Raw genomic sequence first — 23,060 nt, 5'->3', positions numbered from 1 at the left:
TGCTAAATGAATGAATGAATGCTCAGACCTTGGGAACATAATAATCCTTGACATTTAACGAGCATCTATGAAGTCTTGAGCAGCAAGGTAAAAAGCTTTCTATGTATTAAAGAAGTTAATCATTGTAACAAACCAAGGCATCATTAGATACTGTTATCTAATGATAATAGTATCCCCACTTTTCAAAGAATTAGAAAAGTTCGCAACTTGGCAAGGGTACATGGCCAGAAGTAATGAACTTGTGACTTGACATCCTAGAGCCAGAGTTCAGAGCCCACATCTGTAACCACCATCCCATACAGCTCCCACACAAAGTGGATGGAGGGATCCAATGCTGCCTCGTACACCACATCAGGGACATGGTCTCTGCTCTAGACCCTTTGGTTCATGATACTCCCTTTCTTTCATCAAACTCCAAAATGCCAGGATCTGGCATAATGAGATCTTGATGCAATAGTGGATAACTGTGGTGAATATACCAATAAAAAGTCAGCTGAGGGGTGGGTCAGCTAGCCTGGGTGGGTATGGCAGAGGCAGGCCAGCTGATCACCAGACACATTGCTCCTTCCTCCTGGGCCCTTCCTTGCAGCTGTGTGAGCCCATGTGACCAGTTCCAGGTAATGGAATGTGAGCAGAAGTGACGCACGCACGCAACTTCTAGGACCAACCCACGAGAACCTCCCATGGCAATCCTCCAGGCTCTTTCCACTTCTGCCAGAGCATAGCAGCCACGGAAATCACATGCGCAAGATGGCAAAGCCATGAGAAGGAAGGAGCTGGGCTCCCTGATGCCCACTTGGAGGAAAGCCGTCTATGACCAGGAACATTTGGACTTCACATATGTGAGAAATAAACCTGAAGTATGTGAAGACACTGAGAATCAAGGGTTTATCTGTTAGGCAGGAAATATCAATTAATCCAGTAGGTAAACCATAGCATGGTAGGAATGGCAGATTTGTCACTGGGGGTTAACCCCCAGAAATATGCCTGACCACCCCTCATTAAGGAACCTCCCCCCACACATATATACCCTATGGTGAATATACCTTATTATATACCCTATAATAAGACAAGAGAATGGGACAGATAAGCTAGTCGTTTCCTTGGTTTCAATAACCCCCTGAGCCCTCAGGTCCCGAGTCCCTGGAAACCTATGTGGTGTGGCGGAAAGAATGTGGACTTCCGAGTCCCCCAGCATTCCCTTGAGCAAGTCACAAACAACACAGAGTCCCTGTGAAAATTAGATGAAGGTGCCTCTCATGGGGCGGGCTCAGGATGTGCTTTTCCAGCATCGTTCCGGCCCACTGCCGTGGGGATAACACCTACCACCCGAGGTAGCCCAAGCCAAACCACAGCAGAAATAGGGGCGTTTTCACACAGATGGTAAGGGTGATCATCTCCCCTTATCTACTTTAAGCTGAGATGGGACAGTTAAAGCATATTTTCCACCGAGTCTTTGCCCAGCACACCCTTAAAGTCACCCCCCAGGTGAGCCTTTGTGTCTGGGTGGCTGAGCTCAGGCCTCAGGGACTGCAACCCTAGTAATTAGTCTGGAGGACAGAGAAGGATGCTGAGGAGGAGGCATAAAAGTCATGGAAAAGTGAACTTGAAAAGGATTTCTCAGCAACGCCTGCTCGCTCTACACACACCATACCCAGGAACCCAGGACAACCACAGAGCAGTCCCTGCCCCAGAAGCTCACAGCCCAGCCGTGTCTCATGGAGTCTGTCCTCAAAAGGCTCTCCCGTTTTGAAGAATTGTGCCAAGTAACTACATTTTTTCAAACCAAAAAAAAAAAAAAAAAAAAAAAAAAGAACTCATTGCCTAACAGAAGTGTTTTTTGTTCTTTTCTGGATGTGTGAATTTAACAATGTGAAATCAGTCTCAAAAATGTGTACAAATTCAACCACAGTTAGATCTACATTTGCTCTTAAACATGGCACTCTCCCTCCTTCCCTTCACAGTCTAGGTTCCCAGTAGAAAAGTCTAGCCTGGCAATATTTGCACCATCGACAGAAATAACAGCCTGAACCTGCCTTTTGTCACTTTGAGCCCAAGAGAAGACAACAGAATACAGGACAAATGAGCTTTTTCTCTGACATTTCTTTAAGATTCATTCTCCTCCTCGTATTTTAGATTTCCTGGTCTACTACCCACACCCCCGGTATCATCCCAAACTGAAATCTGACCTGGCACCATCTACCGGCTGGCTGGCCTGGTGGCTTATAAAGATTGGTTGTGATGGGCATATACCCTGAGAAAACCATAATTCAAAAAGAGACATGTACCAAAATGTTCGTAGCAGCCCTATTTACAATAGCCCGGAGATGGAAACAACCTAAGTGTCCATCATCGGATGAATGGATAAAGAAGATGTGGCACATATATACAATGGAATATTACTCAGCCATAAAAAGAAACGAAATTGACCTATTTGTAATGAGGTGGATGGACCTGGAGTCTGTCATACAGAGTGAAGTAAGTCAGAAAGAGAAAGACAAATACTGTATGCTGACACATATATATGGAATTTAAGAAAAAAAATGTCATGAAGAACATAGGGGTAAGACAGGAATAAAGACACAGACCTACTAGAGAATGGACTTGAGGATATGGGGAGGGGGAAGGGTAAGCTGTGACAAAGTGAAAGAGCGGCATGGACATATATACACTACCAAACGTAAGGTAGATAGCTAGTGGGAAGCAGCCGCATAGCACAGGGAGATCAGCTCGGTGCTTTGTGACCGCCTGGAGGGGTGGGATAGGGAGGATGGGAGAGAGACGCAAAAGGGAGGGGATATGGGAACATATGTATATGCATAACTGATTAAATTTGTTATAAAGCAAAAAATAAAAAAAATTAAAAAAAATAAAGATTGGTTGTGATTAGGCACAATGTGGGCTACAATGTAAGCCTGTGTTACTAATAACAAGTGGGATGGACAGCGTGGAGAGACAAGAAGTGCTCTTTATTCTCATCTACGTTACCGGAAAAATAGACATACACAGAACCAGTGCCATGTTACGTTTTTTAAGGCAATAAAAGTGTTTTGAATTCCTCAAAAAAAAAAAAAAAAAAGTCTAGCCTGGCAATGTCCACTTCCTCACTTCCACTCACCCTCTAATCTACCACAATCTCATTCCCCCTCCCACACATAGCCCACCTAGGCATCATGCCCAAGGCCACCACCAACTCTGTGGCGACATCTAACTGTCACTTATTGGATCTTATCTTGCCCATGGTCTCTCCCATCTTCAGTCTGTGCAGACACATCTCTCTCTGAATGTCCCTGAAATTTCCCCAGATTCTGATCTTCACACTCCTCCCGTTTTCAAGGACCTCAACACGCCCACAGATCAACCAATATCTACATCCCAATGACCCATCAAGCTATCCCTCTGTCGTGAACCTCCAGCTGCTTTCCAGACCTGTATTCAACTGCCAATTGCACTCTTCCCCTGACTGTCTTGCAGAGACCTCACATGTGGTCAGTTTACCTTCCGCCTTTACCTCCCTGGCATCCCCAGCCTCAGCAAACAGCACCATCCGTATCCAGACTCTCACGCCACACCCCTGGAGTCACCTTCTCTGCCCCCTTTCCCTCACCTTGAGGAGCCAGCCAGTCACCGAGCGCTGCCTCTGCAATAGCCCCAGTCACTGCCTCCCATCCAGCCTCCCCTCTCATTTAACTCTCAAAACCTCCTCATAAATGCCCTTCCTGCTTGCTCCCTCCAGTCCACCAGCCTCTCTCTTGAGCTGCTGCCAGAGAGATCTTTCCACCAGAAATGCACACTTGGTCAGGTTCTGTTCCTGTTTCAAATCCTTCAGCAGCTCCCTGAGCATCTTCAGGGTGAGAGCCAAACATCTCAGCAGAGCAAGACAAAACCCACCTTCCTGATTCGCCCCTTGCCTGCTCTCCAGCCTGCCACCTCACCATTTCCCTGACCCCACGTCCAGACCTACTGAGCCATCTGCATCTGTAGCTCCCTCACAAACTGAACTCTTCCAGGCCTCCCTCCCTGTGCCTTTGCTTATGCTGGTCCCTCCATCTAGAAGGCCCATCCGGACTCCGCTCACTTGGTAAAAACCCAGTCGGCTTTAGGGCTGAAACATCAAAGGCAGCAGAGTGTCAGGGGTCCCAGTGTGGGCTCTGGAGTCAGGCAGACTTGTTACAAACCTGACCCACCACTTACTAGGTGTGTGAGCCTGGATGAGTCACCTAACTTCTTTGAACCTCAGTTTCCTCATCCATAAAATGGAGATAATAACAGTCCTGACCCCACTGGGTTACATGAGGATGAAACTCAGTGACGCCAGGCTAGGCAGTATCCTTGGCTGCATCTCTTCTTTGAAGTCTTACCTTGGTCTCCCCACACCCCCTTCTCCTACACTGTACTCCGTGGAGGTTCCAGTGATGGTTGCATACAGACTATTGCATGAACTACTTTTGGGTCTGCCTGCCTCACTGGACCGTGAGCTCTCTGATGCCAGATGTTGCATATCCAGGGCCTGGCACCTGTGCCTCTGGCAATGGCAGATGTTCAATAACCACTGCTTCTTGGTAAAATCCAATCAAGAGCAGCCACAAAATTTAGGCTGTGTGGTGGTGTGAACTGTGACTGCCCTTTCTCTCTGACCACCACAATGACCATGGGAGCCTCCTAACTAGTCTCCAGTTCATGTCTTCCCCTTCCCGTCTTGTCTGCACCACCCCACACTGTTCATAAAGCCCTCAGGGCTCCCTAAGCCCCACTGTGTAAGTCCCAACTCCCATGATGGGCTCGTCAGCCCCCTCCATGCAGCCCCCATTTCCTTGTTAGGCTCAATTCCCAAAGGTCTTAGGGCTCCCCTGTGGCTGCATCAGACAGACTGGCCCATTTAATGCTCCATATCTGGTCTCTGCCTTCCTCCTCCCATCCCTGCTCAAATCTTACCCATCCTCTGAAGCAAAGTCAGGCCCTGGAGTACTAATTGAAGACCTACTATGTGCTGGCATCACAGTCTATTCAGGGAATCAATTTTAAATACTTACAGGTAAGAGCTGCAGTAGAGGTGGGTACCAAGATGTGTGGACACAGAGATGGGAGATGGAGTGACGCACAGCCTGGAGAGAGGCTCACAGAAGCAGCGGCGCCAGAGCTGGATCTTAAGGGATGAGCTGGAGTTTTCAGACACAAAAGCTTCCCCATCCCGTACTGACCCTTCTTTCACATGCACTCTTCTTACTCTCAGAGTCTGTGCCAGAGGTCACCAAACCTGGTTCTACACCACACGATTCACTAGGAAGTGTCCAAAAATACAGCTTCCTGGGCCTACTCCCACACAGAATCTCTGCAGCCTGAGGTCCAAGGGGGAAACTACTAGGCACTCTGGATACCAGGGGAACAAGCTCTGTCTCCCCAGCTTCTGAGAATTACCATCTAGTAATTCCTAGAGACAGACGGTTATAACACACACGGGGTCATATGAGACACAGAACCGGCCATTTGGCACTTCGTTTAGCCTTGAACCCAACACAGTTTTGTGCATTATGCTTGTCCGGACAATATAATGTATAAACTTCTTAAGGAAAAGGCCCGTGTCTTTTGTTTCTTTTCTATTTCCCAGAATATTCAGCTCAGTTCTAAATATGCAGTTGGCATTCAATCAATATTTAATCAAATAATTCAACTTTTTGTATTAAGTCCCTTTGGACGAATTCACCCATTAACGAATTGTCTACTGATTTTTTTTTTTTTTTTTTTTTTTTGCGGTACGTGGGCCTCTCACTGTTGTGGCCTCTCCCGTTGCGGAGCACAGGCTCCGGACGCGCAGGCTCAGCGGCCATGGCTCACGGGCTCAGTCGCTCCGCGGCATGTGGGATCTTCCCGGACCGGGGCACGAACCCATGTCCCCTGCATCGGCAGGCGGACTCTCAACCACTGCGCCACCAGGGAAGCCCTGTCTACTGATTTTTACCTTTGTAATTTTGGTGCCAGTGTGGTGTCTGCTCCTAGTAGGTAATTAGCACATGTTTGTTGAATGAATGAACGTTTACCGGTAAAAATTTATTTCAGGAGGAATGGAACAGCTCTCACTGTACCACCTTTAGAGTTCACTTAAAAGACTTAAAACATTTTGCATTTGAATTATAGACCTTTAATTTCAGGATTAATTTCCTGATATGCAATTATACATGCTTTGTTGTTTATATTATCATTAATGTTATTAGCAATGTAAATAATACCTCCCTGGATCTTGGAGGTCAGCTGGCCTCTGTGCAGGTGTGCCCGGGGCAGGGGAAGGGGAGATGCTTGCCTGTTTCTTCCAGTGAGGTGTCCACCCAGCCGGCAGTTCAGCTGGCCACACCCATTACCCCAGTCTCCACACAATGGCCCATCAACTGCATTCAACCTTTACGAGCAGGTGTGTGCACATGCATGGGCAGGTGAGCCCTGCCTGAGTCAGAAAAGCCTAATGGGCTGTTCGAAACCTACTGACATGTCAACACACTTGGGAAGCTGGGATCTGTGATTTAAATGTGAAAAGCCCTGTGCTGCAGAAAAGCAGTCTGACAAAACAAGGATAAGCATCGGGAGGCTCCTGGGAGATGTGTCCAAGCATGGGATGCTCAGCCAAGCAGGGATGGGCTGGGCAAGCTGGGGTAGCCAGCAGGATGGACTCTCCCTTGCTTTCGCTGGGGCCCACATTCCCATGCTTTGTTGCTGTTACTGTTCTTTGTTTGTATGTTAGGCTTGTTTTAAGCCTTGAAAATAGGACTCATAGTCTTGAGTGGGGGGATTTCTGGATGTGGATGAAAGTTCTTCTGGCCCTCCCTCCAGGCCCAAACCAGGAGATAGGAGAGTCTATCATTCCTTTTGTGCCCAGGACCAGAGGGATCTTTCCTGGAGTGCGTGCTGGATCGTGGACAGCACTCGGGCAACTCAGCCTGAGAGATATTCAGTCCTTTTTGCTTCTGCTGGAAAACGGGAGGGTTTACTTGCTGGTCATGTATTTGTTCCTATATTCATCCCACAGATACCAATTACCTTGTGCCAGGCAATGCGCTAAGTGAACACAGCTTAATGGTTCTCAGATGCAGCCTCTGGGGGGTGAGCAGGCCAGAGACTGACAGGACGAGACAGCCCTGAGCAATGCTGTCTTCCCTTCACCGGACCCGCCCAAGGGGCTCTGTGCCCACATCAAATGTGCCGTTACCAGGGGGCTGGTTCAGGTGTCTGAGCAGAAGGGAGAGAGATAGACTGTTTGGGCCACATCCTTACTATGCAGAAGAACCGAAGTCTCCTATGAACTGTTTTCACAAAAGCTCTTTAAAACCATGCAAGGCTTCAGACAGTAAATACAGAAAGGCCTCTCTGATTAGGGCAGAATCAGTCCCTAAAATACACTCAGCTGCTGACCCCACTTCTGAGGAGATGATTAGCTTGACAGGTTGTGCTTTGTTGGTAACGGCCGTTACCAACAACAAAGGCTGACCTGGAGGGTGATGTGAGCCTGTGTGAGGGGGGCCGCAGAGCTCTGAGGGGAGGGACACCTGGCTCTCCAGGTGACACTCAAAGGCCACGTTCCTGTGAGCTCAGAGATGCTGAGACAAGCACTCCAGGACCAGCGACTGCCTTGGCCATTCCTCACTCAGTGGGTCAAAACGCCCCTCCCTGACCCACACCCCGACAGAGAGCAGCCCCAGGCAGGACCACAGAAGATGTGACCGAGCCAGTGAATTTTCTGTCAAGGTTCGGAAGACAGTCTCCTGCCATCCCGATGTAAGACATTTGGGTTGGCTGAATGAAGGCGCTGGACACTTCTCTAGGTGTTTGGGCTTATGTTCTGAAAAACACATTCACTAAAGCAGCCACCATCCCAGAAAGGATTTTCTCTTTCCTTGTAAAGAAACGAAACCCAGAGGGCCACGAAAGATGGACTGTGATACGAGACCAGGAAGACCTGGACTCCAGATCTCTCTCTGGGTTTCTGCTGCCCTCCCCTCCATGAAGGGTACGTCAGGCTCAAAGTTCTGCTTCCAGAATAGGTTTCCTGGGGCAGACCTCGGCAAGGAGTTCATTAGAGAGGAGAGAGGCACGAGTTCCCGAAAGGCTCTCTCTCTTTCTTCCCCAAGACCCTTCTCACTCTAAAGGGTTGGGATTTTTTTTTTTTTTTTTTTTTTTTTTTTTTTTTTTTGCAGTACGCGGGCCTCTCACTGCTGTGGCCTCTCCCGTTGCGGAGCACAGGCTCCGGACGCGCAGGCTCAGCGGCCATGGCTCACAGGTCTAGCCGCTCCGCGGCACGTGGGATCTTCCCGGACCGGGGCACGAACCCGCGTCCCCTGCATCAGCAGGCGGACTCTCAACCACTGCGCCACCAGGGAAGCCCAAGGGTTGGGATTTTTTAAAGATTCTGGCTCACCCTCAGGGCAAATGATCCACTTCCTAGATACTTTTGCCTTGTAAATATTGTCCTTAAAAACAGCAATATATTTTCGTTGATCTTTAAGTAGCCTTCTCACCCCACACCCCCAGCTGCTGCAGAATTATTGTGTGGGTTTGTCTGGAAGGCAAAACAATCCCTGGAGAGACAGGCTGCACAAGAACTCACAAGGGCGTCTGCTATCAGCGTATTTGGCAAGAGGAATCTGAGACATTTTAAATATGAACCGTCAGTGTGGCCCATCACACCCCGATGCCCTAGCGCCATCAATCAACACCTCTACTGGTTCGTGAGACACAAAATGTAGAAAATGGACACAAACTGTCTGAACACAAATCCCACAAACATTTCTACAGGGAAAGGTACTTCAGACGCCTGGAGAATTCATATCTGGAGAATCTCTGCTGGTCTGATATTTCTTTCAACGACTCTCACATAATTAGCAAGTGTTTTACAAAGCCCTTAACAGTCTGGTCCCAAACCCCTCCTCCCCCAGGCTTATCTCCCAACTGAAAGTTCCACTCCTTCTACGTCAGCTGAGAAAATATGCCCATGACTCCTCCTCACTTCCAAGTGCCAAATCAAGCCTTCATACCGCCACATCTTTCACTTGGACAACTCTCTGCCTCCTTCTCTGCCTGGCAATCTCCTACTTACCCCTCAATACCAGAGTCCCAGAGCACATGCTTGGTGCCAGTTTCCCTGTGCATTGCTCTCTTCTCAGTGCTTTCAGAGGACTTGGTGTGTGACTCATTATGACACTGCTTAGAGCAGTGGCTGTGACTCTATACACATCTGTCCTGCCACCAGGTCAGGCCATGAACTCCTGGGAATAAAGGGACCAGGTCTTACTCACCTTTGCATCCCCACAACCAAGCTCAGAGCCTGGCACTCAGAAGTCCCATCATAAATGCTTGATGCCTCAATCAATGCCCCGCCCACTTGGCCCAGCTCTCCCTTCTCCATGCAAAGAGAGCCCGTGTGAAATGTGGAGCGAGGAAAGGCTTTAAGATCAGACCCCCTGCATCTGAGCCCTGGCCCCTGTGGGATGTGGGCTAGTTGTTTAACCTGTATCTGCCCATTTTCTCCTCGATACAACAAACAGCCATGCTCACCTCTCAGAGGGCCACAGTGAGGAAAAACAAGGTAAAATATGTAAACCCAGCGCCTGCTCAATGGAAAGAGCTCACAATACATTTCCTTGAGCTCAGCAGGAAGTGCTGAGCCAAATGGAGCCCTCTAGAAAAAAGCCAATGGCTTCTGTTCTGGTTTCCGTGCCAGCAACACAGTGATGGGGCGGACAGCCTCTAACCCAAAGCGCCCCCTCTCAGAGCAAGGGATGGTGTAGGCTGCACTTGATTCATGCCCTCAGCTCCAGAGTCTCAGAAAGAGGCATGATTAGCAACAAAGCTGATTTCTGTCTGAATGATAAACCCGCAAGAGTCCACTATTGCTGAGGCTGGGCCATCAGATCCTTCATTTCCTGTCTTGCATTAATCTTTCACCCCAAGCCACACCATAAAACAGAATACTGCTGACCCAACAGTGTTAAATCCCTAAGTACAAGTCAAACAGCCCACATGTGAGAGAAGTCTCAACCTCGAGGTGATGTCACACCCAGGTTTTATGAGGCCTCGATAAACAAGGAGGGTATTGTGGGCCCTGATAACACCTTGGACAATCAAGCCCAGGGTCAAGGAGAGGAGTTGAAAGGGCAGTGGCTGAACCCATGAGAGGAGGCAATATGGCACTGGGGAAATAGCCACTTTGTATCCGGTTTGTGATTCCAAGGCTGGGAGTCAGGAGACCTGGCTTGCATCTCGGGTTTCACCTCTAGCTTGCTTTATGGGTCTGGTTAAGTCACGTCTCTGGACTTTGGTTTCTTTACCCATAAAATTGGAAAAATAGATCAGATGATCTGTAGGCTCTTTCCAGCTTTCACGCCCAAAGATCATCAGTCTTAGAGACAGATCCACCCTCCTCAACCCTTGCCCTTTGTGTGTTAGTTGTTTATCTGAGACATCTCTTAGCTCCCCCTGAGCAGCTTTCCACCAACACCACAACCACTATTGCTCCAGAGTGTCTGGTCACCCCTGACCACAGAGCCTGGCCAGGGAAGAAGATGATAAACTTGGTGCCATGTGTTTAAGAACATATCTAGTACCCTTTGGTTAAACAACTGGACAGAGTCCAGGCACCTCAGGACATGAAGATCCTGGATATCCCAACAACCCCTAATAACCTGGGCTGGTTTCTTTCCACTCACAGGTTAATTCCAACCCCCTCGTATACCAACCTGTACCTCCTAGGTCCCCAATGCACTTTCAAATCATTAGACATTTTTTTCCAGGCTGCTTGGCAGGAGACTAGGGCAGCAACAGGCAGTTTTTATCTGCACTCTGGCATATCTTGGGGTGGGGCAGGGGAGAGGCAACGCTACAAAGTCCAGGAGAAAATGCCTACAGAAGCAGGCAGAGGAGGCGGGCGACCTGGAGGAGAAGACGGTGCTTATCACGAGGACAGGCAGAGTGGGCACTGGGAGTCTAGGAGGCCCCTTTAAGATGCCACAACCCTCTGTACCTCCCTTATTTCCTTAATAAGAAATCTGAGGGCAGGTGGAGTTCTGCAACTGGCCCATGGCCATGCTGAAGAGCTGTGAACAACCAGCACCAGATCGTGGGTCTTTTGACCTCAGCCCACTCTTTTTTCCACTCTACTCTGCTGACCTCGAGATCTAATTAGGTTGCTCTAATGAGGCCAGCTGGATCCCCTGCAGACTCTAAGCAACATGACCCAAGTGTCACTCAGGGAAAGAGCAGGCCCAGCAGATATTTTGATAACTGCCTCCCCAGCCCCATGCATTCCTTGCCAACCTGACATGGTCTGCTGCTCTTTCTCCAGCCCTTGCCACAAAATCTTAAGGAGTTCAGAGGGGGAGTGAGAAAGGAGAGGTGGGCCTTCCTGTCCCTACAGAACCCTAAATACCTAAGATAACCCACAAAGATCTCTCTCCTTTGGTCTAGGGGGATGAGTGGCAGGAGGGAATTGAATTAAGCTGCTGGAAGTCTGACCTGATTAGGCCAAAAGTATTCCCTGTGAGCAATTAGATGGGTCATCTGAAGGTGTATGATGACAAACAATAGGATCTGTCTCTGCCAGGGACCTTTCAAGACCAATGTTGGTCAGATCATCTCAGCATCAGGAGGAGTTAAAGACTCAAGGAATTAATTATTCAGTGTGCGTGACCCAGTTCCCGGAGGTGAGGTTGGGTGAGAAGAGAACTCACTGGTTCCTTATCGTGGAAAGAAATTCAAATACTTCACAGGGTAGTGTTCCCTTTGCTGCCAAAGAGGATCCATTCGTGGGTAAGGGTGACCCCACCCCACCCCCCAAAAAAAGGGAAAAAATAGCCAAAGTTCTCTCATTCAACAAACATTTATTGAGTTCCTCTTATGTCCTTGGCCCTTCAGAAATTTGCACATGGGTGAAGCTTAGTAGGGTATAAAGATGAGAGAATTTATAAACAGGAGGCCTGGGCTGTGGCCCATCTCAGCCCATAGACAGCTACATTAACCCTGGGCAGGTCACAGCCTAAGTCAAATTCCTCATCTGTGAAATGGGAGTAAATGAAGATTTACTTATTATGAAGATGAACTGATCTTGATGAAATGTAGACTGTAATGTAAGCCAAAGGTGTAAACAATAATGATGTGATACTGCACACTTTCCCTGCCGAAGTTTATAACCTGGTCATGTCTTGGAAAACAACTTAAGGTCAAGGTACCTATTTGGCAAACATCACATTCTCTGTAATTTGGGCAAAGTGTATGTTTCAACCTGCCAGTGGAGATGCAGCCTGCAGTCAGTACCAGGCTCCCGGTCTGTGTGTCCAGGAAGTTGCAAGAAGAGGCAGGGTGAAACTGGAAAGAGCAGGACCAACCTGGTCCTGTATCATGTCTGGACGGAATGAATGTTTCAGGAGAGCCCTAAGACTGAGATGGGGGAAAAGAGCAACTGGAAGTGTGGTCAATCAGAAACAAAACAAAATTCATTTGAGCACAATAGAGGTGAGCCGGCCAGAAATGCACACACTTCCCTCCCCATACACATTTCAGACAATGATGGAATTGTCTATCGTTCAACCCTCCTCTATGTATGCACTCCACTTTCTGTGTTTCTCCAGGAAACGGGTGGGATTCTCAGGCCACAGCAGGCTGGCTGATCAGGACCTCTTTGCCCAGACACTAAGAACCAAAACTACTAAAGCAGCTTTCCCCTAGACCCTGCCAACCCCTTCTCATGCTGCTGCTCAGCATCTCAACATGGACTCATCACCCTCTCCAGCCCCCCTCCACCGTGGATCCTCAGTGCCCACGAGGCCAGCCTCTGAATCCCCAGCCATGCCTGCCGGCTGCCCTTCCTCTGGGGCCTGTACCCTGCCCTAGCCTCACCCTCCCCTCCTTCCCCCCTCCACTGGGCTCTGCAGCCCCCAGCCACCACCCACCCCTGGTCTCACACCTCCAGGGAAGCTCCTGAGGCAGGGTCAGTTTTATTCGTGTCTACCTTCCCTCTGACTCAGGGCATTCTGTAAGTTCTTCACCCTCCTGTAAATGCAGACAGATGGTCTCCAAATGTTCTCTGATGGCTGTATACAGAAGGGAGGCAAAGGAGGAGAGAAGGGGCGTGGAAAGAAAGTTAGACTGGAAATCTAGGACCTGCCTTCCAAATCTCCACTGGACAGCAGTGGGTCACACAACCTTGAGAAAATATCCTCAGGCCAGGCCTCAGTTTCCCTATCAGGTAATGAGGCGTTTGCTCTAAATAACCTCTTGGGTTCTCTCTAATGATAAAATTTGGTTATAGAAACCAGACTAGCCTGGTTCACAGGAGATGTGGGCCTTGGACCTTAACAGCCTATAGTCTGAGAGCTCAGACCTCAGCCTCCATGTCTGTAAAATAAATGGGGATGACTTGACTACCCCTCCCCAGGTACGAGGCCCCCACAAGACAGAAGATAAGACTTCGTGAGCCATAAAGCCCTGAAGAAACCTCAGGGCTTGAACTCCTTGAGCCAACAAACAGTGTTGCTCCCCTGCCATGTGCCCAGCCCTGGCGCTGCCCAGCTCAGACAGGAAGGTTGGAAGACGGATCCTTGCCTTCCAGGCTTCCACAGCTGGTGGGGGAGACGGACAAGTGGACAAAACTCGACTCAGCCAGTGACACACCTGAGATCTGAACAAAGCGCTAGGGGAGTGGAGAGGAGGAGGCCCCAACTTTGCTGGGAGAGTGAGGGAAGCTTCTCAGAGGGAACACGTGTCCTGGATGTGGAGATCTGTTCCGGGAGTTGTGGGACAGGAGCTGGGGTGGAAAGGAGAGGAAACTTTCACCTCTTGGACAAATGGTCTGGAAAGTCACTGGAGGGGCCCTTGAAGGCCAGTGGGAGAGTAACAGGCAGACATGTCTTTGAGGAAGGTCTCTGGCAGCATTGATGAGGACAGAGCAAGGGGACAGAGTAGGGCCAGCAGAGCAGTGGGAAGGCTCCTACATAGTTCATGAGGGTGATGGTGCCATACAAGTCATTGATGTTTCACCTACACGGAGTCTTCCAGACCCTATGCCTCCATGCACCTGCTGAATTTATGGAAAGATACGAACAGGTTTGCTCTCCTTACAATGGAACCCAAGCAGAGGAAGATGCTGTGATCATATTTGCAACTCTTGGACAAATGGTCTACCATGCTGGGAAGTCACTCCCTGAAGAAGCTAACCGGCCAGCTTCCTGTCTTGGCACAGACCTGGACCAGCAGGACATGGAAACAGCATCAGAGCTGGGAGTGGAGTCAGGACAGCTGAGCTGCTGGTCTTACTTAGGGGAAGAGGGACAGAGATTCCATCCACTCAAAGCCCACTGAGCCCAAACACATCTCAGTCTCAATCCCTGCCACACTTCCTTCTCTGACAGCGTGGGAGGGCTGTGCGGCCTTGGAGGTGGTAGGCAAAGACAGAGGGCTTTCACCAGCCACTGTTTCTTCATAGGGGTCACATTCACTCGGGCTTGAAGGAAGAGTGCAAGCACCCGTATCCTTTCCAAGGCCTGAAGCCAGCCCCCCAGGAGCGACTCAATGGCAGAAAAGAGATCTACCACTGTGACTTACTTACTTGATTCTTAGGCATCGCGATGACTGAAGTCAGCTCCTCCCAGGGCAAGCCATGCACAGGTTGCCATATTCCTTTAAAAACAAAAGCCCAACAAGGAATGTCAAGTAGATTATCTTACATTACAGCCTCCTCTCTTCTCCCCACCAAGAGGTTCCACATGCTGTGCACTTTGTCCCGTAGCAACACTTTACCCAACAAGAGGAAATGGACAGAGAATGTCTCCTCGTGCTTCAAGTTTTTCTTGTGAAGAAAGGAATTATGAGACGGTTAAACACATTCCTTTGTCTGCCACTGGCTGTGTACCCTAAGGCTTATCACACCTCTACACAAAGGCTTGCAGAGAAAGTAAGATGGATCTGGAAAAGAACGCTTCATTAGTTGCTCCAGTAAAAATAAAATTTTTAAGCCAGAATTTCTAAGCTTAGGACATGAGGAAAGTAAAATCAAGCTGGTGTAAAAACTTGGTAACAAGTCACCAATGTAAAATTTGTCGTATTTCCAAGGTGGAAAGGTCCAAAATGCTGAATAAACTAGGAAGTCATAAGTGTGGACTATCTGATCATGGCTGAGTTTCCTAAACAAATTATGATTTTGGTTTCCAATGACCACCCTAGTGATTTGGTTACATCCCACTTCTGCAGAAAATGCTTCTACACTTGTTTGGAAACTGGAGCCTGGAGTTACAAAAATTTTAAGGATTTACTTTCACAATCCCAATTTTCTAAAAGGTGGCCTCAAAAGGACAAAAATTAAGACATGTAAGAAGCAAAAAAAAAAAGAAAAAGACATGTAAGATTTGAGATCGCCAAGAGGCAATCGCCATACTCCGTGGTCATACGCTCACTTTGCTCGGCAAGGTGGTAGGGCTACTTGCCCACAGAAACACGTACATATTCTCTCTAGTACACAGAAGGCTGCATTTAGAGCCTAGGAGCTGGGACTCACTGTTCAGAATCCTCAGACTATTAATGGGAGAAAAGCAACTATTTACTGAGCACTGGCCATGCATGGAACGAGCACTGTTAGCACTGTTAGCGACCAGACATGCTTTGTCTCAGACAGGAATATTCCTCACAGACAGGAATAGGGGCTTAGAGGGCAGAAGGCACTTGTCAAGGGAGTGGCAGGACTCAAGCCCAGGCCTGGCTGACCCAGTGCTCACGGTCTCTCCCACCATGCTGAGGTGAGAGGTGTCCCAGCACCGCTGCGATGGGCCCGCACGCCCCACGGCAGCCACCTGGGCGGAAGCTGCAGTCATCTCCATCCCCATCATCATTAGCAAGCCATACCTCTCCAGCCCGTGGCAGCTGACCAACAGGCTGGCCTGCCTCGGTCACATTCTATCAGCCTGAGCTAGAGGCTCTGTGCTGCTGCTTTCAGCCAGAAGTCAGAGAGCCAGGAGGTCTCCACCCATCTGCCTCCCTGCTTTTCAAGGGAAGCTTCTGGGTGCAGTGGGTCGGGGAGCTGGACATTCTGGTGCAGAATTCCGCTATCGGTCTGGCCAGGTATGAGAACCAGGGGCCACCCCTGCTCCCGAGATGTCAGGAACGGAAGCCCCTACCAACCCTGGGATGTTACTGAGACCAACAGCAGGGAACAGGGGCTCTCTGAGGTTCTGCCTGGGCTGTCGCATTGTTGGATGGAGGTGGGCATTTCGGGACCAGTCTACAAGGGCTAACCACCAGTCAGGTTCCCACATAGGCCTGGGCACACGTTGCGATCCAGCCACTCCAAGGGCCAACCTGTACCCTCCATCTGACCTACAGCCAAACATGCTTCAAGCTCCCTTTAACTCCACTAAACCAGAAGGTCCTAAGGCCAAGCACCTTCCTTCCCCTCGAGGGGCCTCAGTTTCCTCAACTGCAAAATGAGGAGCTTGAACTAATTGGTGATATCCTCACCAAGGACCCCTTCTAACTGCCCCCATCCACAGGCCCTGACTTTTAGAGACACCTACGAAGCTAGCCTACTGTTAAAAGGAGGGAGAGGGATTAACCCGCATGCAGGCATTATGACAGGTGGTTAGCACATGTTATCCCAGATAATCCTCCCAGCAACCCAGTGAGGCAGGTAGTACAGCCACGTCACAGGGGGCAGAACTGAGGCACGGCCCAGCCTCCATCCATACTGACCACAGCAGCCTGGGACTCACGGCGGAGCTGGCCGGGATCCATGCCCACGCTTGCTCCCTGTCACGCTGCCCTCTGTCGTCAATCGGAAAGAGGAAACAATCTTTGCTCTCAGATCTGCCATCATGCCAATCCCAAGCAAAGACGTATGAGGTCTCCAGGTCCCTGTGGGCCCGACTTAGGTGGTGCAGGAAAGGTTTCCTGTGAGCTTGAGTGACCTCATGGATCCCGAGGGATGTGAGAGGAACTCTGGGGACCTTCCTACTTCCATAGAGTCAGAGACTCACTGAGGAACCCCAAGCCTTTGGAACAGGGCCTGGCACCCACTAGGCACTCCATCAGTATTTGTTGAATGGTGGAATGAAGAAATCCAGAGCTTAGATGCACTGAGAGCTTGTTCAAGAAGCGTTAGGCATGAGTTAGTGTGAGACACACCAAATCCAGCTCAGAACCACAAAGCCAGCCCCTCAGCCGTGTGTGCCAAGCAGAGCTCTCCACGCCCAGCCCTCAGCACAGAGGATGAAGGCTCAGGTGCTGAACCAGGACCGCTCTTCATCCCAGGTGCCAGGGGAGCACCCGAGAGAGCAAGAGGAATGTCTGAATACAAAGGCTACCCAGCAGAGTGTTCACCAGCACAGGCCCCAGAATCAGGCAAACCTTGGAATCCTGTCACGGCTCTGTCACTTTAAATTAGTCAGGTGGCCCCAGGCAAGTCACATAATCTCTGTGGGCCTGTTTCTTATCTAAAAATGGGGATAATGTTAGTCCACAGGGCTGTTCTGAAGATGAAATGAGATAATGCTGTAAAGGACAGCCCGCTGTTTAGTTTAGAGTAAGTGCTCAGGAGATGGCATCTGCTGTACCGTCTGCATCAGAGTGGGCGGTTAGGAGCACACTGGGAGTAATCTGCTTGGGTTCAATCCCCACTCTCCTACTAGCTAGCTATGTGACCTTAGGCAAAGTGCTTAAACTGTCTGTGCCACAGCTTCCTGGTGTATAAAATAGGATTGATTGTAAAGATTAAATGAGGTAAAAGTAAAAAAAAAGTAAAGAGCTTAGAATAACTTTTACTTCAAAGTAAGCACTCAATAAAAATTCATCTCTAGGGCCTCCCTGGTGGCGCAGTGGTTGGGAGTCCGCCTGCCGATGCAGGGGACGCGGGTTCGTGCCCCGGTCTGGGAGGATCCCATATGCCGCGGAGCGGCTGGGCCCGTGAGCCATGGCCGCTGGGCCTGCGCGTCCGGAGCCTGTGCTCCGCAACCGGAGAGGCCACAACAGTGAGAGGCCCGCATACCGCAAAAAGAAAAAAAAAAAAAAAAAAAAAAAAATTCATCTCTAGAGGACTTCCCTGGTGGCACAGTGGTTAAGAATCTACCTGCCAATGCAGGGGACACGGGTTCGAGCCCTGGTCCGGGAAGATCCCACATGCCACGGAGCAACTAAGCCCATGCACCACAACTACTGAGCCTGCGCTCTAGAGCTCACGTGCCACAACTACTGAGCCCACGTGCCACAACTACTGAAGCCCGTGTGCCTAGAGCCCATGCTCCGCAACAAGAGAAGCCACCGCAATGAGAAGCCCATGCACTGCAACGAAGAGCAGCCTCTGCTCACCGCAACTAGAGAAAGCCCATGTGCAGAAGACCCAATGCAGCCAAAAACTAAATAAAATTCCTTTTTTAAAATTAAAAATATTCACCTTCTGCTTAATTATTAATATTACTAGCATCCTTCTCCCTTTGTTCCAATAACAGGTTCCACCCCATCCCTCACTCACCAGCCTAAAAGGTAGGCATGGGACTCAAGATAGGTTCATCAGAGTATCCTTCCTCCTCAGCCACATTCTTAGGTACAAAGGGTGTGCATGTGCACGAAGCTGGGTCAAGTTCCAATCTGAAAACTCCTGGGGAAGGCCTGATCCTCTTGGGTCAGGTACAGGGCTGTGTGGGGTCAGCTGGGAGCTGCCCGTATCCATTGACTAGGTAGGGGATGCTGGTCCAGGGATGCTGGAGGTCACCTTTCTGGGTGTTCTCTTTCTGGGGCTGGATTCTGCAGTGCCTCCTTTTAGTCTCTGTACCTCCCCTAGAACCTTCTGAGGTATCCCATTTTTTTGGCGGGGGGCAACTACATGGGCCTCTCACTGTTGTGGCCTCTCCCGTTGTGGAGCACAGGCTCCGGACGCGCAGGCTCAGCAGCCATGGCTCACGGGCTCAGCCGCTCCGCGGCATGTGGGATCTTCCTGGACCGGGGCACGAACCCGTGTCCCCTGCATCGGTAGGCGGACTCTCAACCACTGCGCCACCAGGGAAGCCCCCAAGGTATCCCATTTTTGCTTAAGCTCATTCAAGTTGGGTTCCTATCATTTGAAACCCAAAGAGTCCCCACTAACAGCAGCAGTCAACAATTGGCTGCTTTATCATCACTAAATCCCGCCCAGGAAGAAAAGCCCGCTGCACACTCTCAGGGAGACCCAGGAAGCCAGGGAAAAGCAAACACGGCAGCAAGGCGACTCCACAAACTGAGATGAGAGAAGCCACCCACAGCCCTTGGACCAATGCCCTTCCTGGGAGAGGAAGATGCTGGAACCAAAAAAAGTACATAGCCCAGTCCTGCGGGCCTGGGCTGGGAACCCAGCCTCAGATACGGGTCCCCCTGGCCATGAGCAATAGGAAAAGGCAAGGAGAGAAAGAAGGAGACAGTTGATTTCCACTGGCTTCACGGTGATACAGAAAAACATCTGGGCAGCTCCTTGAAACAACTCTATAGAGGGCGGGTGAGGGAAGAGGAATTCTCTTGTCTGAGCCCTTAAATGACCCTTTCATCTAACCTTCAGCACAGCCCTAGGAGCTGGATGCTTATCCAACCCACTTTCCAGGTGAGGAGACTGAGGCTCAGAGAGCTCAGCAACTAACTGGCTGAGGTCACGCTGCTAGTGCCTGGTGCCTGGTGCACTTGTCATGCCGCCTCCCCAGCACACTCTGATCCCTGAGCCTGAGGCCTCCTCTACGCCCAGGCGCATCTGCTGCCACTCAAGGGAGGTGGGCTGTGCCACAGCCCCTCATCCACAACCGGCCCCACCCCACCCAGAGACAGCCTCCCAGGCACTGACAGGACAGGCAGCATCTTGAATGTTTCCTTCTCTGAACATGAATTATTTCAATCTCCAAGAGTTCTGGCGTGATGTTAACAAGATGGCATGTATCCGTAGGTTTTACACAGGATATGCCTGTCAGAATCCCATGGAGAGTTTCTTTATTTTGGGGGGGGACGGGGGGTGTTTTTGGTTTTTTCTCAGTCACTTTTCTCAAGAGATTCTGACTCAGCAGGTACAACTACAGTGCCTGACACACAGCATGGGCTGAACAATATTATCTTTACTTTGTATCATGTTCTTGCCACCTCCTGGGCCAGCACCCAGACAGAATCTGTTCCTGTTCCTCCAGTCCTTCTAACGGCACCCTCTTAGTTCCCTCCAGGGAAAGAAGCTCCACTTTCAGATGTGTTTTAAAGAGATTTAGAAAAACCAAAGCAAAAACCCAAACCCCGGCCTGGTAGCAAAAACAAAGAATCAAAACACACTGGCCAGGCTTCCCTAGTGGCGCAGTGGTTAAGAACCCACCTGCCGATGCAGGGCACACAGGTTCGAGACCTGGTCCGGGAAGATCCCACATGCCGCGGAGCAACTAAGCCCGCGAGCCACAGCTACTGAAGCCTGTGCTCTGCAACAAGAGAAGCCACCGCAATGAGAAGCCTGCGCACCACAACGAAGAGTAGCCCCTGCTCACTGCAACTAGAGAAAGCCCGCGCGCAGCAACAAAGACCCGACGCAGCCAAAAATTAAATTAAATAAATAAAATTTTAAAAACCGCACTGGCCACCTCCCCCTCCTCCTCGCCTCCAGCTGTGGGTTGAGCACGCCAACCAGCACACACAGCTGTCTTCTTCCACAGGCCCCGGGAGCTCAATGCCAAGGTCTGCACAGACATAAACCAGTGGGGGTGAGGACTGTGCAGACACAGACATCGGCTGGTACCAGAGGAGACTCAGCTGGAGAAGGAAGCGGCAGCTTCCAACGTTTTCTGGAGACAAACTGGAAACCATGATCTGAGATGATGTGAAAAGCATCCTGACTACAGTAATGTTAAGAAGAGGAGCCTTCTCAGGGCCCCGGCTGCACCCGTAGGTGTGGGACAGCTCAGTAAGCCATTCCAGAGGAGCCTCACCCACTGACCGTCACAGGACACACACTGCACAATGCCACACGCCACCCAGAGCCTCCCTGCCAGCTAACAGTTTTTGCTTGCTTTCCGGCAGCTGGGTTCAGGCAGCAGCTGCCCCAGCCGTGGGGGATTATCCAGGCAAGTATTTCCCTTACTTTTCTTATTCGTTTCATAGCTTTATTCTCTGCAATTTAAAAATAAATACATTAATTAAAAGGAACTAGCTGGTTTGCCCTCAGGGCACGATTTGGTTTCCCTCCTCCCTGGCTGGGTGCAATGATGCACCATGCTGCTCGGCACTGCCTGGCATTGGAATGGTATGCAGTATACTGGCAGGGACCCATGGGCAAGCTGATCAGCTAGACATCTGAAACGGGATGGAGTGCTCAAGGGGGTCCCATTTCCTGCTGCTCCTGGTTCCCATCAAATCAGCCAGGAAATGGGCTTCCCTGGTGGCGCAGTGGTTGAGAGTCCGCCTGCCGATGCAGGGGACACGGGTTCGTGCCCCAGTCTGGGAAGATCCCACATGCCGCGGAGCGGCTGGGCCCGTGAGCCATGGCCGCTGAGCCTGCGCGTCCGGAGCCTGTGCTCCGCAACGGGAGAGGCCGCAACAGTGAGAGGCCCGCGTACCGCAAAAAAATCAGCCAGGAAAATCATTCAATAAACATTTGCTGAGTTTCGTGGCTAAAACTGTGAAGAATACCAAAAAGCATAGGGACTAGGGGTCTGAACTTGGGAAGCAGCGGCAGGAGCAGGAGGAACAGTGCCTCAGGGCCAGCCAGCACTTGGGCTTGAATGCCAGCCTCACTGTGCGTACTAAGACCTTGGGGGGATGATGTCTACCTTATAAAACCAGAGTGTGGATTAAATAAGATAATACGTGTAAAAGAGTAACAAAGGCTGCCACATGTTAGCCATTTACTATGAGGCAGGAACTGTGTGCTAAGTGCTTTGTGTGGATTATTTCACCAGGTACTTACAACTTCCCTGTGAAACAGGCACCATATCCTCAAGTTCAGATGAGGAAACTGAGACTCAGAAATCAAAGCACCTACCCAAAGCCACAGAGCTCATAAGAACCAGCGCTAGAACACACACCGAGGCCCATCAGACTTCAAAGTCCTAGTCTCTGCTCCGCTGCCTGCTGTCTGACAGGTGCTCAAAACACATTATGTAACATGTAAATGCTGAACTGGGGGCTGCTGGCTCTCCACCCAGGAGGCATATGGAGAAAAGAGGGGGAGTTTTGGCTGAGAGGGTTTAAGAAACCTTTCTGAAGTAGGCAGGGCTGAATCTCCGCCTTGGAGGGTGAGGATGGAGACAGGCCAAGGAGAAATGGAAAGCACTAGAGACTGGGAAAAACAGAGCAAAGAGCTGAAGGCAGGGATGACCCGGGCAGGCAGGCAGAGAGAGGCAGCAGACATTGGCCAGGCGGGAGGAAGACAGAAAGGATTATGGGCACCTGAGCTGTTATCTTGGTAGCCGTTCTACCCGGAATCTTTCTCACCGACACTCCAGAGATGCTCCTCTGACTGCTCCTTTGTTCACACAATAATCACAGAGGGAATCAAAACCCATGATTATAAAGGCCCAATAACCCCTCCCTCCCCACAGCAGCCTTAGAACCCAACTGGAGGAGCAGATGTTTTTGTCAACTCCCAGCCTGTGCTGCTGCGCTGACCTGCCAGATCCAGATTCTAGCCCGAGCTCCAGGACACTGGGAATCTGAACACTGCCATATGCACTGAAGTATCACCACTGCCCCCCTGGCATTCAAGGTTCCCAGGAGGGAGAGGAGGGCACAGGTCAAAAGGCAGCTGTGGTGCATAAGCTCCGCATGGCAGAGTCCCTGTCTCACTGGACTTCATATTCCCGGGACGTTGCAGGTACTTTTTCAATAACCTGAACCAAGTGGAAAATTCTTCCACTTAAGGAACAACACTAGAGTTTGCTAAGTCTGGATTACAGTCCATCCTGGAGCCCTGGGTCTAGTCCCACCTTAGCTGGAAGGACCACTTGCCTGTTTGTCTCCTGAAGAGGAAGTGCCCCCACCCCCAGCAGTCTCTGCTTTGGCCCCCAGCAGCCCCCTACACCCTGGATGTGGTTCTGAGCCCTGAACCTAGTGCC

General features: G+C 50.2%; 1 protein-coding gene across 5 annotated transcripts in view; it reads right to left on the bottom strand.

Annotated features, from left to right (window-relative positions):
• Positions 1-23,060, bottom strand: part of MICAL2 (microtubule associated monooxygenase, calponin and LIM domain containing 2) — a 226,922-nt gene that overhangs the window by 185,262 nt on the left and 18,600 nt on the right. For 4 of the 5 annotated variants that reach the window (XM_060103822.1, XM_060103818.1, XM_060103820.1 and 1 more), the window contains exon 2: positions 14,585-14,655. The gene's annotated coding sequence lies outside the window, so the exon portion shown is untranslated. Of the gene's footprint in view, positions 1-12,943; positions 13,071-14,584; positions 14,656-23,060 lie in introns of all 5 variants that reach the window. The other variant, XM_060103819.1, reaches the window with a different exon arrangement.

Source organism: Mesoplodon densirostris, chromosome 7 (genome assembly GCF_025265405.1).
Source record: "Mesoplodon densirostris isolate mMesDen1 chromosome 7, mMesDen1 primary haplotype, whole genome shotgun sequence".
NCBI lineage: Eukaryota > Metazoa > Chordata > Mammalia > Artiodactyla > Ziphiidae > Mesoplodon > Mesoplodon densirostris.
Note: the sequence above shows the minus strand (reverse complement) of the source record. Positions and strands in the feature narration are given on the sequence as shown.